This window comes from Zeus faber (assembly GCF_960531495.2).
Source record: "Zeus faber genome assembly, chromosome: 3".
Classification (NCBI taxonomy): Eukaryota; Metazoa; Chordata; class Actinopteri; order Zeiformes; family Zeidae; genus Zeus; species Zeus faber.
Window position 1 is genome coordinate 36,566,889 of NC_137190.1, and position 12,496 is coordinate 36,579,384.

A 12,496-nucleotide genomic window follows, 5' to 3' on the forward strand; every position below is an offset into this window, starting at 1 on the left:
CTTTTAAAGCTGTACAGAGATAACATACCATCTCTGGTCTCAACCTACAGGTGCCTGCTCAGCCTCTGTCCTGTCATAAATCTAAACATTTCCTCCTCTGGTCGAGCTGGAGAAAACAACAAAATTTCTCTCCCATAGGACCTCTGAATAGACCCATTGTTGTCTTCGCTCTTCGTATGACATCGAGGCAATAAATCTAATAGTAACAGTTAATATTATGACCGCACTATATCTCAGCTCTGAGCGCTCAGTGACCTATTCACCTCAAACCTTCCAGACACCTCACGGGTTTGTTATTTTTAAATGTGTGGGAAATTGTGACTGAATCAGATACCATCAGTAACCTCTCCAGCTCTGTTGGTAGCCCCTCTACTAAAAATGAGGAAGGGAAGCTAGCAACGTAAATATCCAATGTGTCAATTTTCAGGTTGCTGATTTAAAGAAATTCAAGGAATTGGAGAGTTCATGGCCCTTCTCAACTGGTGGGTCCTGTTTCATTTTGAGTGCACTGTGGAGTGTATATACTGTACGTCCACTTCTTCACAAATCTATATATTTTGAAAGGTAGTGCTGTGCTTTAACTTTAAGAATTCTTTGAAACACCCTGGTCAGGTGTAGGCACGCGGCTTGGCTGGAAATTTTGTTTTAAAGAATTTTTCTTAATAATAATAATAAGATTCAAGATTCAAGATTTTTATTTGTCACATACATATACATACTTTCATACTATATGCAGTGAAATGTAATGCAACGCACCCGGTGATAACACACAATATGTCCTAGGAAAAAAAAATATTTCTAATAGACCAACTAACTGACTCCTAAAATGTAATACAGTAAGTTGAATACTTATAGAATAAAATAAAAATATATAGAATAAAATAAAATACAATAAAAATAAAATGAAATAAAATGTGCATTAAAATGGCATGTGAATTAAAGTGGCATGTGAATGTGAATAAAGTGAGGTAGTGTTTGGGATAATACAGCACGAACAACCCTGAACAGTGACACAGTATGCGATACAGTATGCAACATATAGTACAGTAGGTAGTGGAGCCTATGTGTGTGGCTCAGTGAGGACCCCTGGTGAGGTCAGCATTAACAGTTCTTATGGCTTGCGGGAAAAAACTCAGTCTCAGTCTCTCTGTTCTCGCTGTGTGACTCCGGAGACGCTTGCCTGACCGCAGCAGCTGAAACAGTCCGTTGTTGGGGTGGTGAGGATCCTTAATGATCCTGCGTGCTCTGCTACTACACCTCCTGGTGTAAGTCCTGCAGGGAGGGGAGGGTAGTTCCAGTGGTACGTTCAGCTGAACGCACCACCCTCTGCAGGGCCCGCCTGTCCTGAGTAGTACAGCTCCCAAACCAGGCAGTGATGTTGCCTGTCAGGATGCTCTCCACTGCTCCAGAGTAGAAGGACTTGAGGATCCTCACCGAGACCCGTCATTTCCTCAGCTGCCTGAGGTGGTAAAGACGCTGCCTCGCCTTTCTCACCAGAGTGTCTTATACACCAGGAGGTGTTGTAGCAGAGCCCGCAGGATCATAAAGGATCCTCATCACCCCACACTGTTCCAGCTGCTGCAGTCAGGCAAGCGCCTGACTGCAGCACAGCGAGAACTGAGAGACTGAGACAGAGTTTCTTCCCGCAAGCCATAAGAACTGTCAACACAGAACTCACCAGGGGTCCTCACTGAGTCACACACATAGGCCCCACTTCCTTACTGTACTTCATGTTGCATACTGTACTGCACACTGTATCGTTATTCTTGGTTACCGCATACTGCGCTGTATCGCTGTTCTGTTCAGTATTACTGTATTGCTGTGCCGTACTGTTGTATACTGTATATCTCCACACACACACTACCTCACTTTATTCACATGCTGCAGGGACAACAAACCCTATGTTACTTCCTGGTTTAGGATCAGACTTATCAGTGGTTGATTCGGCCGTTGATTCGGCCGATCCACAGCAGCTGAAGGGAACGTGACTGTCAGAACTCGACTGTGGAGAAATGGAAGAAGGTAGCCTGGTCTGATGAATTCCATTTTCTTTTATATGATGTGGATGACTGGGTGCCTGTGCGTCGTTTACCTGGGAAAGAGATGACACTAGGATGCACTATGGGAAAAAAGCAAGCCGGTGGAGGCTGTATAAAGCTTTGGGCAATGTTCTGCTGGGTAACATTGGGTCCTTGCATTCATGTGGATGTTACTTTGACACGTACCACCTACCTAAACATTGTTGCACACCAAGAACAGAGTTGCTTTCAGCAGGATAATGTGCCCTGCACACTGTAAAAATTGTTCCGGAACGGTCTGAGGAACATGACAGAGTTGAAAGTGTTGACTCCAAATTCCCCAGATCTCAACCCGATCAGCAATCGTGGGATGTGTTGGAAAAACCATGGGTGCCCCACCTTCCAACTTACAGAACTTAAAGAATCTGCTGCTAACTTCTTGCCAATTACCACAGGACGCCTTCAGAGGTCTTGTGGAGTCTATTCCTCGAAAGGTCAGAGCTGTTTTGACAGCACGAGGGGGATCTATACAATATTAGGCAGATGGTTTTAATGTTATGGCTGATCCGATCCGGGGCAGGGAGCTTTCTTAATGTTGGATGCTAATGAAGGAGACAAACTGGAACGTCATTCCTCCTGTGCCCAAATGCATTATTCTTTATCATTTATCCTTTTGGCCAGCAAGCCTTTTTGTTCCTCTTTTATAATAAAACTCTTGCCATGTCAGCAACCGATGGCAAGACAGACTCCGTCTCCCTCCCTAAACCCCTACCTGTGGGTAGAAACGCCCACACTTTCTATTATTAATTAACCAACTCTATTAATAGATGTAACCAGTGGTGAGATTATCTGTTTTTCCAATTGAGTAATATTATTTTCTTGGGGATTATTAAGGCGATCAAAATGTGTTGCTGGTGTTTGGGTGGTCCAGAATGTTTGGATAGGTGGGCAGAGCCAGAAGTAATAATATTAATAATAATAATAATTGGGATTTATATAGCGCTTTTCACAAAAGAAGCCCACTTTACAATGGAAAAAAGCAAAGAACAAGACATGGTAGATAAATCACAATAAATAAAGAACAAAAAAAAAAGTGTCAGGGGCAGTAGGCCTCGTTGAACAGGTAGGTTTTAAGGAGATTTTTGAAGGTGGCCAGGGATGGAGCACTTTAAATGTCAGTGGAGAGAGAGATCCAGAGGGTGGGGGCTGCCACACTAAAGGTTCTGTCCCCAAAGGTTTGTAGCCTAGTGCGGGGGGGGTAGAGAGCAGACCCGTGTTGGAGGATTGCAGCTTCCGGGATGGGGCGTAGGGGTGGAGGAGGTCTGTTCGGTACTGCAGGGCAAGGGCATGGAGGGATTTATAAGTTAGTGGTAGGGTTTTGTAGGAAATACGGGATTTGACAGTGAAGATGGATGAGATGGATGAGGGTGGGGTGATGTGCTGCTAGGGCTTGGTGCGGGTGAGAATTCTAACAGTAGAGTTTTGACATACTGGAGCATGTCCAGGTCTTTGCTTGGGACCCTAGACAAGACTCCATTGCAGTAGTCCAAATGGGAGGTGATGAAGGTGTGGATTAGTGTTTCTGCCACGGGCTCAGACAGTGATGGGCGGAGTCTGGAGATGTTCTTAAGGTGAAAGAAGGCAGATTTGGTTATGGATTTGATGTCTGCACGAAATGAGAGGGTTGAGTCGAAAATGAAGCCCAGGTTGCATACTTCAGGGGATGGGGAGATAGAGCAGCCATCAACAACCAGGAGCAGATCTCCAAACTTCCTGAGCGGTGCCTCGGAAGCCACGACCATGAGTTTGGTTTTGATATTGTTGAGTTTGAGCAAGTTTGATGACATCCACACATTGATGTCGTAGAGGCATTTGAGAAGAGAGGGTGGAGCCGGGTGGATGGTTTGGTGCTGAGGTATAACTGGGTGTCATCGGCATAGGTGTGGAAGCACAGGCCATGGTGGCGTATGATCTGACCAGGGGGAGCATGTAGATGGTGAAGAGGAGGGGCCCAAGCACAGAGCCCTGAGGCACCCCTTGGTCGACTGGGCCAGGGGAGGAGCACAAGTCTCCGATAGTGACAAAATACTTCCTGCTGGTGAGATAGGACTGGAACCAGGAGAGTGCTGTACCAGAGAGGCCAAGGTAGCCGGATAGATAGTTGAGGAGGATAGTATGGGAGACTGTTGAATGCAGCTGAGAGGTCGAGGAGGATAAGGATACTGATGTAGCCTGCATCAGCAGGAGATTGTTAGTGATTCTAATGAGGGCGGTATCCGTACTGTGGTGAGTTCTGAATCCAGATTGAAGGGGTTCGTGAAGCTCACGGTTGGACATGTGCTGTTGGAGTTGGGTGGCAACTGCTCGTTTCAGGATTTTGCATCGGAACGGGATGTTGGAGATCGGGCTGTAGTTGTTGGGGTTGTCAGGGTCAGACCAGGCTTCTTGAAGATAGGTGTGACTGAGGCCATTTTGAAGCTGGTGAGAACCGTGCAGGATTTCAGGGAGGCGTTAATGATGCCACCGTGGCAGGGGAGAGGGCATGTAGGCATGCCTTGACCAGGGCTGTGGGCATAGGGTCCAGAGAGCAGGTGGAGGCCTTGGCCTTGGTGACCAGCTTAGTAATTTGTGGCGCATCCTCAGGGAAGAAGGAGGAGAGACAGTACTGGAGTGGGCAGGCAGCTGGGGGTGCAACACCCTGTGGTTGGGGTGTGTGTGGGAGGGCAGGCGATTGGAGTTGCTGGTAGATGGTGTCCACTTTGGCCTGGAAAAACTCCTGGAACATGGTGCATCAATCAGGGGAGTCGCAGGATTGAGGGGGATCAGGGCAATGGCAATGATTGGCAATGAGGGTGGAGTAATATTGGGTCTTGGTTTTGGAGAGAGCTTCTTTGTATGAACTCACATGCTGTGTGAAGGCCTCAAGGTGGACAGTGAGGTCAGCTCTTCCGTAGAGCCTTCCCAGCTGACGGCCGCTGGCCTTCATGGTGCGGAGTTCACAGGTGCACCAGCAGGCAGGGCGGGTGAAGGAGACAGTCTGGGATTTGAGGGGCCAAGAGAACTGAGTCTAAGGGAGAGGGCAGAGTTGTAGTGGGAAACCAGGCCATCCACCGTGGTGTCAGGGGGATCTGGGGTCAGGTGGGTCGCGAGGGTGTTGATCAGGGCTGGTGTACTCAATGACTTGAGGTTCCTGAACGTGATGGTGCGTTTAACGTATTGCCTGGGCAGAGGGACAGGAACATTGAACAGGACAGCATGGTGGTTGGAAACAGCTAAATCCAGGCACTGAAGATGAGAGGGAGAAGTGCCAGTAGTGCACACCAGATCGAGCGTGTGGCCTTTGGAATGGGTGGGACCTTGAACATGCTGTGTGATGCTAAAACAGTCCAACAGTGACAGGAAATCCATGGCAAGCGTGCAGCTGGTGGAGTCCACGTGGATGTTGAAGTCGCCAAGCAGGAAGGTAGATTGGGACATGGAACAGACAAAGGTAAGCAGCTCAGACATGAAGGTGGTGGAGGCTTTAAGGGGGGCGATAGATGAGGACAACCTGGAGGTGTGCGTTGAGAGAGAATGCAACACATTCAAAGGAAGTGGTGTTTGGCACAGAGAGTTTGAATAGGATGTCTGCTCGTTATGTATTACAGCCAGCCCACCACCACGACCTATGGAGCAGGGCTTCTGAATACACACATATCCAGGGGAGGCTGATGGATTTAATGTCGGCGAGGCAGTTTGGAGTGGAGTGACAGGAGAGATTCATGAGTTCCAATGCAGAGTATTTTAAGAGCACCGTCGCAGCAACAGGTGAGCGCCTATCTCAGCTAGCGGCGCTAGCTAGCAGGGAGGGCTAGCAGCAAGATGACAGGGCTGGGAGCTGATAGACAGCTAGCCGTTATCCAGATTCAGTGGAAAAACAATCAAATAAATAGCCTCAGGTACGTAGTTGCAACAGTGGGACAAAAATGAAGTAACGATAGCCAAAGTTTGGGGAGACGAAAAACAAACAAAAACAAAACACGCAAACATGCAGGTGAGAAGAGGCAACAAAACACACCAGCATCCTCTCAAGTCCTCTCAAGTCACGTTCAACCTGCTGCTCATTAGCGGTAGTAATCTGAAAGTAGTCATGTCTGGTATAGAGGAAACAATTAGAGCAAGCGTCCCTCTTGAACATTTTGTGTTGGGTACTATGTGCTCTGTATAACATCTTATACTGGATGAGTTGCATTTTGGAATTGCAGGTCATAGAAAACATGTCCAGAAGTTGATATCGGTGAAAACAGCAAGGTCTCTTTCCAATTCCATGGTTGCTAAAGACGAAGTGTCACAAGTTTGATTTTTAAAATTGTCCATGTGAGTATGATGTTCAGTTATGGGAGTTTGGTTGTAGGATGTTGTTTGTTAATTCGACTTTTACTTCTAGAGATGGTGCAGTTAAAGGAATTGCAGGAAACTCAGACCAGCACCAATATTGTACATTTGGATTAGGGGTAATATAAGTAGAAGATATAGGGAAAGATATAAGTGAATAGTTTTCAAAAATGTGTTCCAGATAATAATTCCTTTTCATTTCCAAGACCTGACAGAGAGGCCAAGACCAAGACCGTGTGTATCTTCAAGACTAAGAGTAATACTATTAACTATGATATTTTAATTATAATTAAAGATCATCAGTCATTTATAGCAAAAGATGTCAAGTCTTATAATTTTATTATAGTGTGTATAGAGAATTAGCGTATTCTATTCACTCCTGGGGTATTCACTCCCAAGGCCCTCAAGGTTGAACCCAACCTCAGAAACATAGCTGTGAAGCTATTGGCTATTTGGAGATTGTGGTTCTGCATTTCAGGGCAAAATGAGGAGAAATAATGAATAAATAAAATAAAATAAAAATGTAAATTAACTACTAACAATTACCAACTGCCATAGCTTATAATTGTATTGAAATATTTCACTAACATTGGTAACAATGCACCCAATACAAGTCCTCCTCATATAACAACCGAGTTCCGTTACTAGGACCAGGTCATTAATCGAATTGGTCGATAAGCGAGGACCCATGTTATTTCATGGTTAGGGGGCGTGGTGATTGCGAACGCTAGTGTAGTGAATACTGACAGACTGCGGGAATGAGACTGAGAACGGTGATGATATGAAATGTATACAGTGTATATATAGGGTATATGTGTCCAACCACAACAAAACTCGGCATCCCGCGCATTTCTAAAATTGCCAGGAGCAGCCAAATAAGTTCAAAAAACCTTTCTTGGAGGAAAAGTAGATTTTTCCAGATTCGTGTTCCTTTGTGGTTTTTTTTTTATCTCTCAACGTATTTTCAAAACCAAGTTTAATTTTTAAATAGTAGAAAAATGTTAAACTGTGGAGTTAAATATTCCTGTTAGATTACATGGTGAAACGCAGTTCACTTACCGGGATGCGGAACAGCGCTGAATAACGCCGATCGATGGTTTCTTTTAAAACGAGCATCCAGGTGAAGATCATTCCTCCATATTCCATGTGATATGAAGTCACAATGTGAAACCATTTTGATAGAATTCCACCTTTAAATCGTACTACTCTTACACACACGGAGCCACTGTTGGAAAACGCGAAAAAGAAAAATCCTTTGCGTCACGCACCTACGTCACTTCCGTAAACAGACGATTAAAGCGCAGCACAGGGGTGTTTCGGTCTCACTTGTCTGTGAAAACTTTCTCCGTATCGTTATGGATTACGCAAAGCGGGTGACAGAAGCTCTGAATCATATTTCGGACCTTAATCTGACCAGTGCCATAGATCCAAGTCAGTGTTAGCAGCGTGTACTGAACTGCATTTTCCGCGATGATGGTCAGTTCTCCGACAGCGACGAGGATAACGACAGCGCTGCTGAATCGGATATTACTGGAGAACGTGGAGAACATTTCAAACAGCGGATTTCAAACTTGAGGTAACGATGAAACTGAATATTTTCAAGAACCACCGGAGGAGACAGACGATACGCCTGTTGTTACAACGGAAGAAGTTGATAATGTGATGAAGTCCGTTGAGGTTTGTGACAGATTTTCAGATTTCAGATTTTCAGACTCATAATATTGATAGACATTTTGTTGTGTTGTCTGTACTTTTAAACTCCAAAATAATCCCACTTTTATAAAACATGTATATTCTTACTGTTAAATAAAAGCTTAACAAAAAAAAAAAAATTAGTTGTGTTGTTGAGCTGTTCATGATTGGCCCATTCAGCAGTATGTTAAGTAGCCATAAGGCTTTGCTTGTCCGCCAACTCCATTTGCATTCTGGGAGCTGGCTTAATGAACCTGGTGTGGGTAAAACTTTGGAGGTGATTATTTCAGAATCACGGTTTGCCACACCCTTGTCACTAACAAGTCATAGCTTTAAAAATATTTGCTTGATTTGCGCAAGTGACACCTTGTTTGGGAGCTCCACTTTCAAATGAGAAAAAAAATCTTGAAAACCGCCAAATTACCCTAAGTATGCGGCGGTTCACATATACAGTAATAAATATAGTATACAGTGGGGCAAAAAAATATTTAGTCAGCCACCAATTGTGCATGTTCTCCCACTTAAAAAGATGAGAGAGGCCTGTTATTTTCATCATAGGTTCACCTCAACTATAAGAGGCAAAATGAGAAAAAAAAATCCAGAAGATCACATTGTCTGATTTTTAAAGAATTTATTTGCAAATTATGGTGGAAAATAAGTATTTGGTCAATAACAAAAGTTCATCTCAATACTTTGTTAAATACCCTTTGTTTGCAATGACAGAGGTCAAACGTTTTCTGTAAGTCTTCACAAGGTTTTCACACACTGTTGCTGGTGTTTTGGTCCATTCCTCCATGCAGATCTCCTCTAGAGCAGTGATGTTTTGGGGTTGTCGCTGGGCAACACGGACTTTCAACTCCCTCCAAAGATTTTCTATGGGGTTGAGATCTGGAGACTGGCTAGGCCACTCCAGGACCTTGAAATGCTTCTTACGAAGCCACTCGTTCGTTGCCCGGGCGGCGTGTTTGGGATCATTGTCATGCTGAAAGACCCAGCCACGTTTCATCTTCAATGCCCTTGCTGATGGAAGGAGGTTTTCACTCAAAATCTCACGATACATGGCCCCATTCATTCTTTTCTTTACACGGATGAGTCGTCCTGGTCCCTTTGCAGAAAAACAGCCCCAAAGCATGATGTTTCCACCCCCATGCTTCACAGTAGGTATGGTGTTCTTTGGATGCAACTCAGCTTTCTTTCTCGTCCAAACACGACAAGTTGAGTTTTTGCCAAAAAGTTCTATTTTGGTTTCATCTGACCATATGACAATCCTCCCAATCCTCTTCTGGATCATCCAAATGCTCTCTAGCAAACTTCAGACGGGCCTGGACATGTACTGGCTTAAGCAGGGGGACACGTCTGGCACTGCAGGATTTGAGTCCCTGGCGGCTTAGTGTGTTACTGATGGTAACCTTTGTTACTTTGGTCCCAGCTCTCTGCAGGTCATTCACTAGGTCCCCCGTGTGGTTCTGGGATGTTTGCTCACCGTTCTTGTGATCATTTTGACCCCACGGGGTGAGATCTTGCGTGGAGCCCCAGATCGAGGGAGATTATCAGTGGTCTTGTATGTCTTCCATTTTCTAATAATTGCTCCCACAGTTGATTTCTTCACAACAAGCTGCTGACCTATTGCAGATCCAGTCTTCCCAGCCTGGTGCAGGTCTACAATTTTGTTTCTGGTGTCCTTTGACAGCTCTTTGGTCTTGGCCATAGTGGAGTTTGGAGTGTGACTGTTTGAGGTTGTGGACAGGTGTCTTTTATACTGATAACGAGTTCAAACAGGTGCCATTAATACAGGTAACGAGTGGAGGACAGAGGAGCCTCTTAAAGAAAAAGTTACAGGTCTGTGAAAGTCAGAAATCTTGCTTGTTTGTAGGTGACCAAATACTTATTTAACCGAGGAATTTACCAATCAATTCATTAAAAATCCTGCAATGTGATTTCCTGGATTCTTTCCCCCCATTTTGTCTCTCATAGTCCAAGTGTACCTATGATGAAAATAACAGGCCTCTCTCATCTTTTTAAGTGGGAGAACTTGCACAATTGGTGGCTGACTAAATACTTTTTTCCCCCACTGTATAAAGGGTGATGCGTGATAAGATGCTTGACACTGAGATGCCATGCACGCAGCGCGCATGCCGGGGTATTGTACACAGCAGCGTACAATACAGACTGGTCAGAGAGATGGTCATGAGTCCGAACAGTCGTTTAACAGGTAGGTCATTTAGTGAGGAGTACCTGTATTAATGACAAACATATTCTACGTAGCATTATTGCAAAACTATGCACTAGTACTGTGGATACTAAAGGATGTATAAGTAAAAAATGAATAATATAACTATGCAAACATAGGGGATGTTTTTGAAGTGCGTGTGGTGGCCTGCGTGTGGGTCGCTGGGCTTGGCACTGATGCGCTCAGCATAGTAAATCATGGTGGCAAAGATGAGCACGCCCAGGGCCAGGAAGACGATGAGGAGGAGGAACTCATTGGTGCTGGCCTGAAGCGTGTGGCCCAAAACCCTCAGTCCTACAAAATGGCGCGTCAACTTGAAAATGCGCAGAATCCGGACGAACGTCACCACTCGGAGGAATCCCAATACATCTTTGCCGGCTTTCGATGAGAGACCACTCAGCCCCACTTCCAAGTAGAATCGTAGGATTACGACAAACCAATGATGTTCAAAGTGTTCCTTATGAACTCCAGCTTGTTGGGGCAGAAGGTCACGCGCATCAGGAACTCAAAAGTGAACCAAACCACTATGTAGGTGAGGTAGACAACAGTTTACAGCGCCAGGTATGTCCGCGTCGTGTTGTCCACAGGGTCCGTGTCAGTAAAGTTGAAGATGGGGTTAAATGCCTCGTGGGTCTCCAAGCAGAAGGTGGTGATGGACACCAGGATAAAAAACAGGGAAGCAAAGACCACCCACTGGAAAAAGAAAAGACAATGCAGGAAAAAGGGAATTAAAATGTGCACATTTTCAGATATGAGTACAAATTGTATATTTCCATAAACAGATACATTCATCATTTCTTTATGATCTGATCTTTGTACATGTGGGAAGGCAGAAAGCTGACTTGGATTACAATTGTAAAATTAATTAAATGTCACCCCAAACCTCATAATAACAACAAGATAAGACCAGAAAATATAAGATCTGTGGGGAAATCCAGGTCTTAGAGCAGCAAAAGCAGTGCAAGTCAAGAAAGGCAATTAAGATGATGTGGCAGTTTCGCCACCACACACCACCCAAGTGGCGTTTTCAGGGCCCTCTGGCACAGAACATGTCATGACAGGGGCTCTTATCCTGAGTCTGTGTGCGGATGGGGTTTTAAACCTACTGCTCGTTAGCCCAAGCAATGACCATCAGGTGTGACTGCTTAAACCACCCCATCCACACACCACAGATGAAAATAAAAATAACAAAATAATAAATGGAGCGGCGAATGATTGAGCAAAATGATTCAGTAGCCAATATGTGACCCACCGCAGAAAAAGCCTCCGTCTCGTGCATTTCTAAAATCGCAAGGAGCAACCAAAGTTGTGTTCCTTTGTATTTTTTTTAATCTCAATGTATTTTCAAAACCGAGTTTGATTTATAAATAGTAGAAAAATGTTAGACCGTGGAGTTAAATATTCGCGTTCGACAACATGGGGAAACGCAGTTCACTTACTGAGATGCTGAACAGCGCTGAACAACGCAGACCGATCGTTTCCTTTAAAGCGACTGTCCAGGTGAAGATCACTCATCCATATTCCATGCAATGTGAAGTCACAATGTGAAACTGATTTGATAGAATTCAACCTTTAAATCTTACATGTTTTACACACACCTGGAGACAAAGTTGTGGAGGGGGCATGTCACTGACGTCACCGTCACTTCCGTAAACAAGACGAGGATCCGGTTTCACTTGTCTGTGAAAACGTTGTGTTGTTATTGATTACGAGAAGCGGGTGGACGAAAATCTAAATCATATCGCGGACCTTAATCTGACCAGTGTGATAGATCCAAGTCTGTTTAAACAGCGCGCACCGGACTTAATTTTCTGCGATGATAGTCAGTTCTCCGACGCTGAATCTGATATTACTCCGGACTTGGAGAACATTTCAAACAGCGGATTTTCACTGGAAATAACCAAGAACCACTGGAGACCAATGATACGCCCATTGTTGTTACAACGGAAGAAGTTGATGACGTGATGAAGTCTGTTGAGGTTGGTGATTTAAAATAAAATAAAATAATTCCACTTTTATAAAACATGTATATTCTTACTGTTAAATAAAAGCTTTTTTCAAAATAAAAATACGTTCAACGTTCCATCAAAACACAAGAACAAAGCAGTGAGCCCATTCAGCAGTGTGTCAAGTAGCCATGTGGCTTTGGCTACCCTATTTGCATTCTGGGAGCTAGCTGACT

General features: G+C 44.5%; 1 pseudogene across 1 annotated transcript in view; it reads right to left on the minus strand.

The window, feature by feature from the left end:
* Positions 1–3,262: 3,262 nt before the first annotated feature.
* Positions 3,263–12,496, minus strand: part of LOC307227919 (voltage-gated potassium channel KCNC1-like) — a 34,806-nt pseudogene continuing 25,572 nt past the window's right edge. The window contains exons 2-9 of the transcript in view: positions 10,430–11,007; positions 5,118–5,303; positions 4,924–5,055; positions 4,579–4,794; positions 4,346–4,496; positions 3,996–4,063; positions 3,510–3,643; positions 3,263–3,350 (exon numbers count right to left, since the gene is read on the minus strand). The product of the transcript in view is annotated as a voltage-gated potassium channel KCNC1-like (transcript). The remainder of the gene's footprint in view (positions 3,351–3,509; positions 3,644–3,995; positions 4,064–4,345; positions 4,497–4,578; positions 4,795–4,923; positions 5,056–5,117; positions 5,304–10,429; positions 11,008–12,496) is intronic.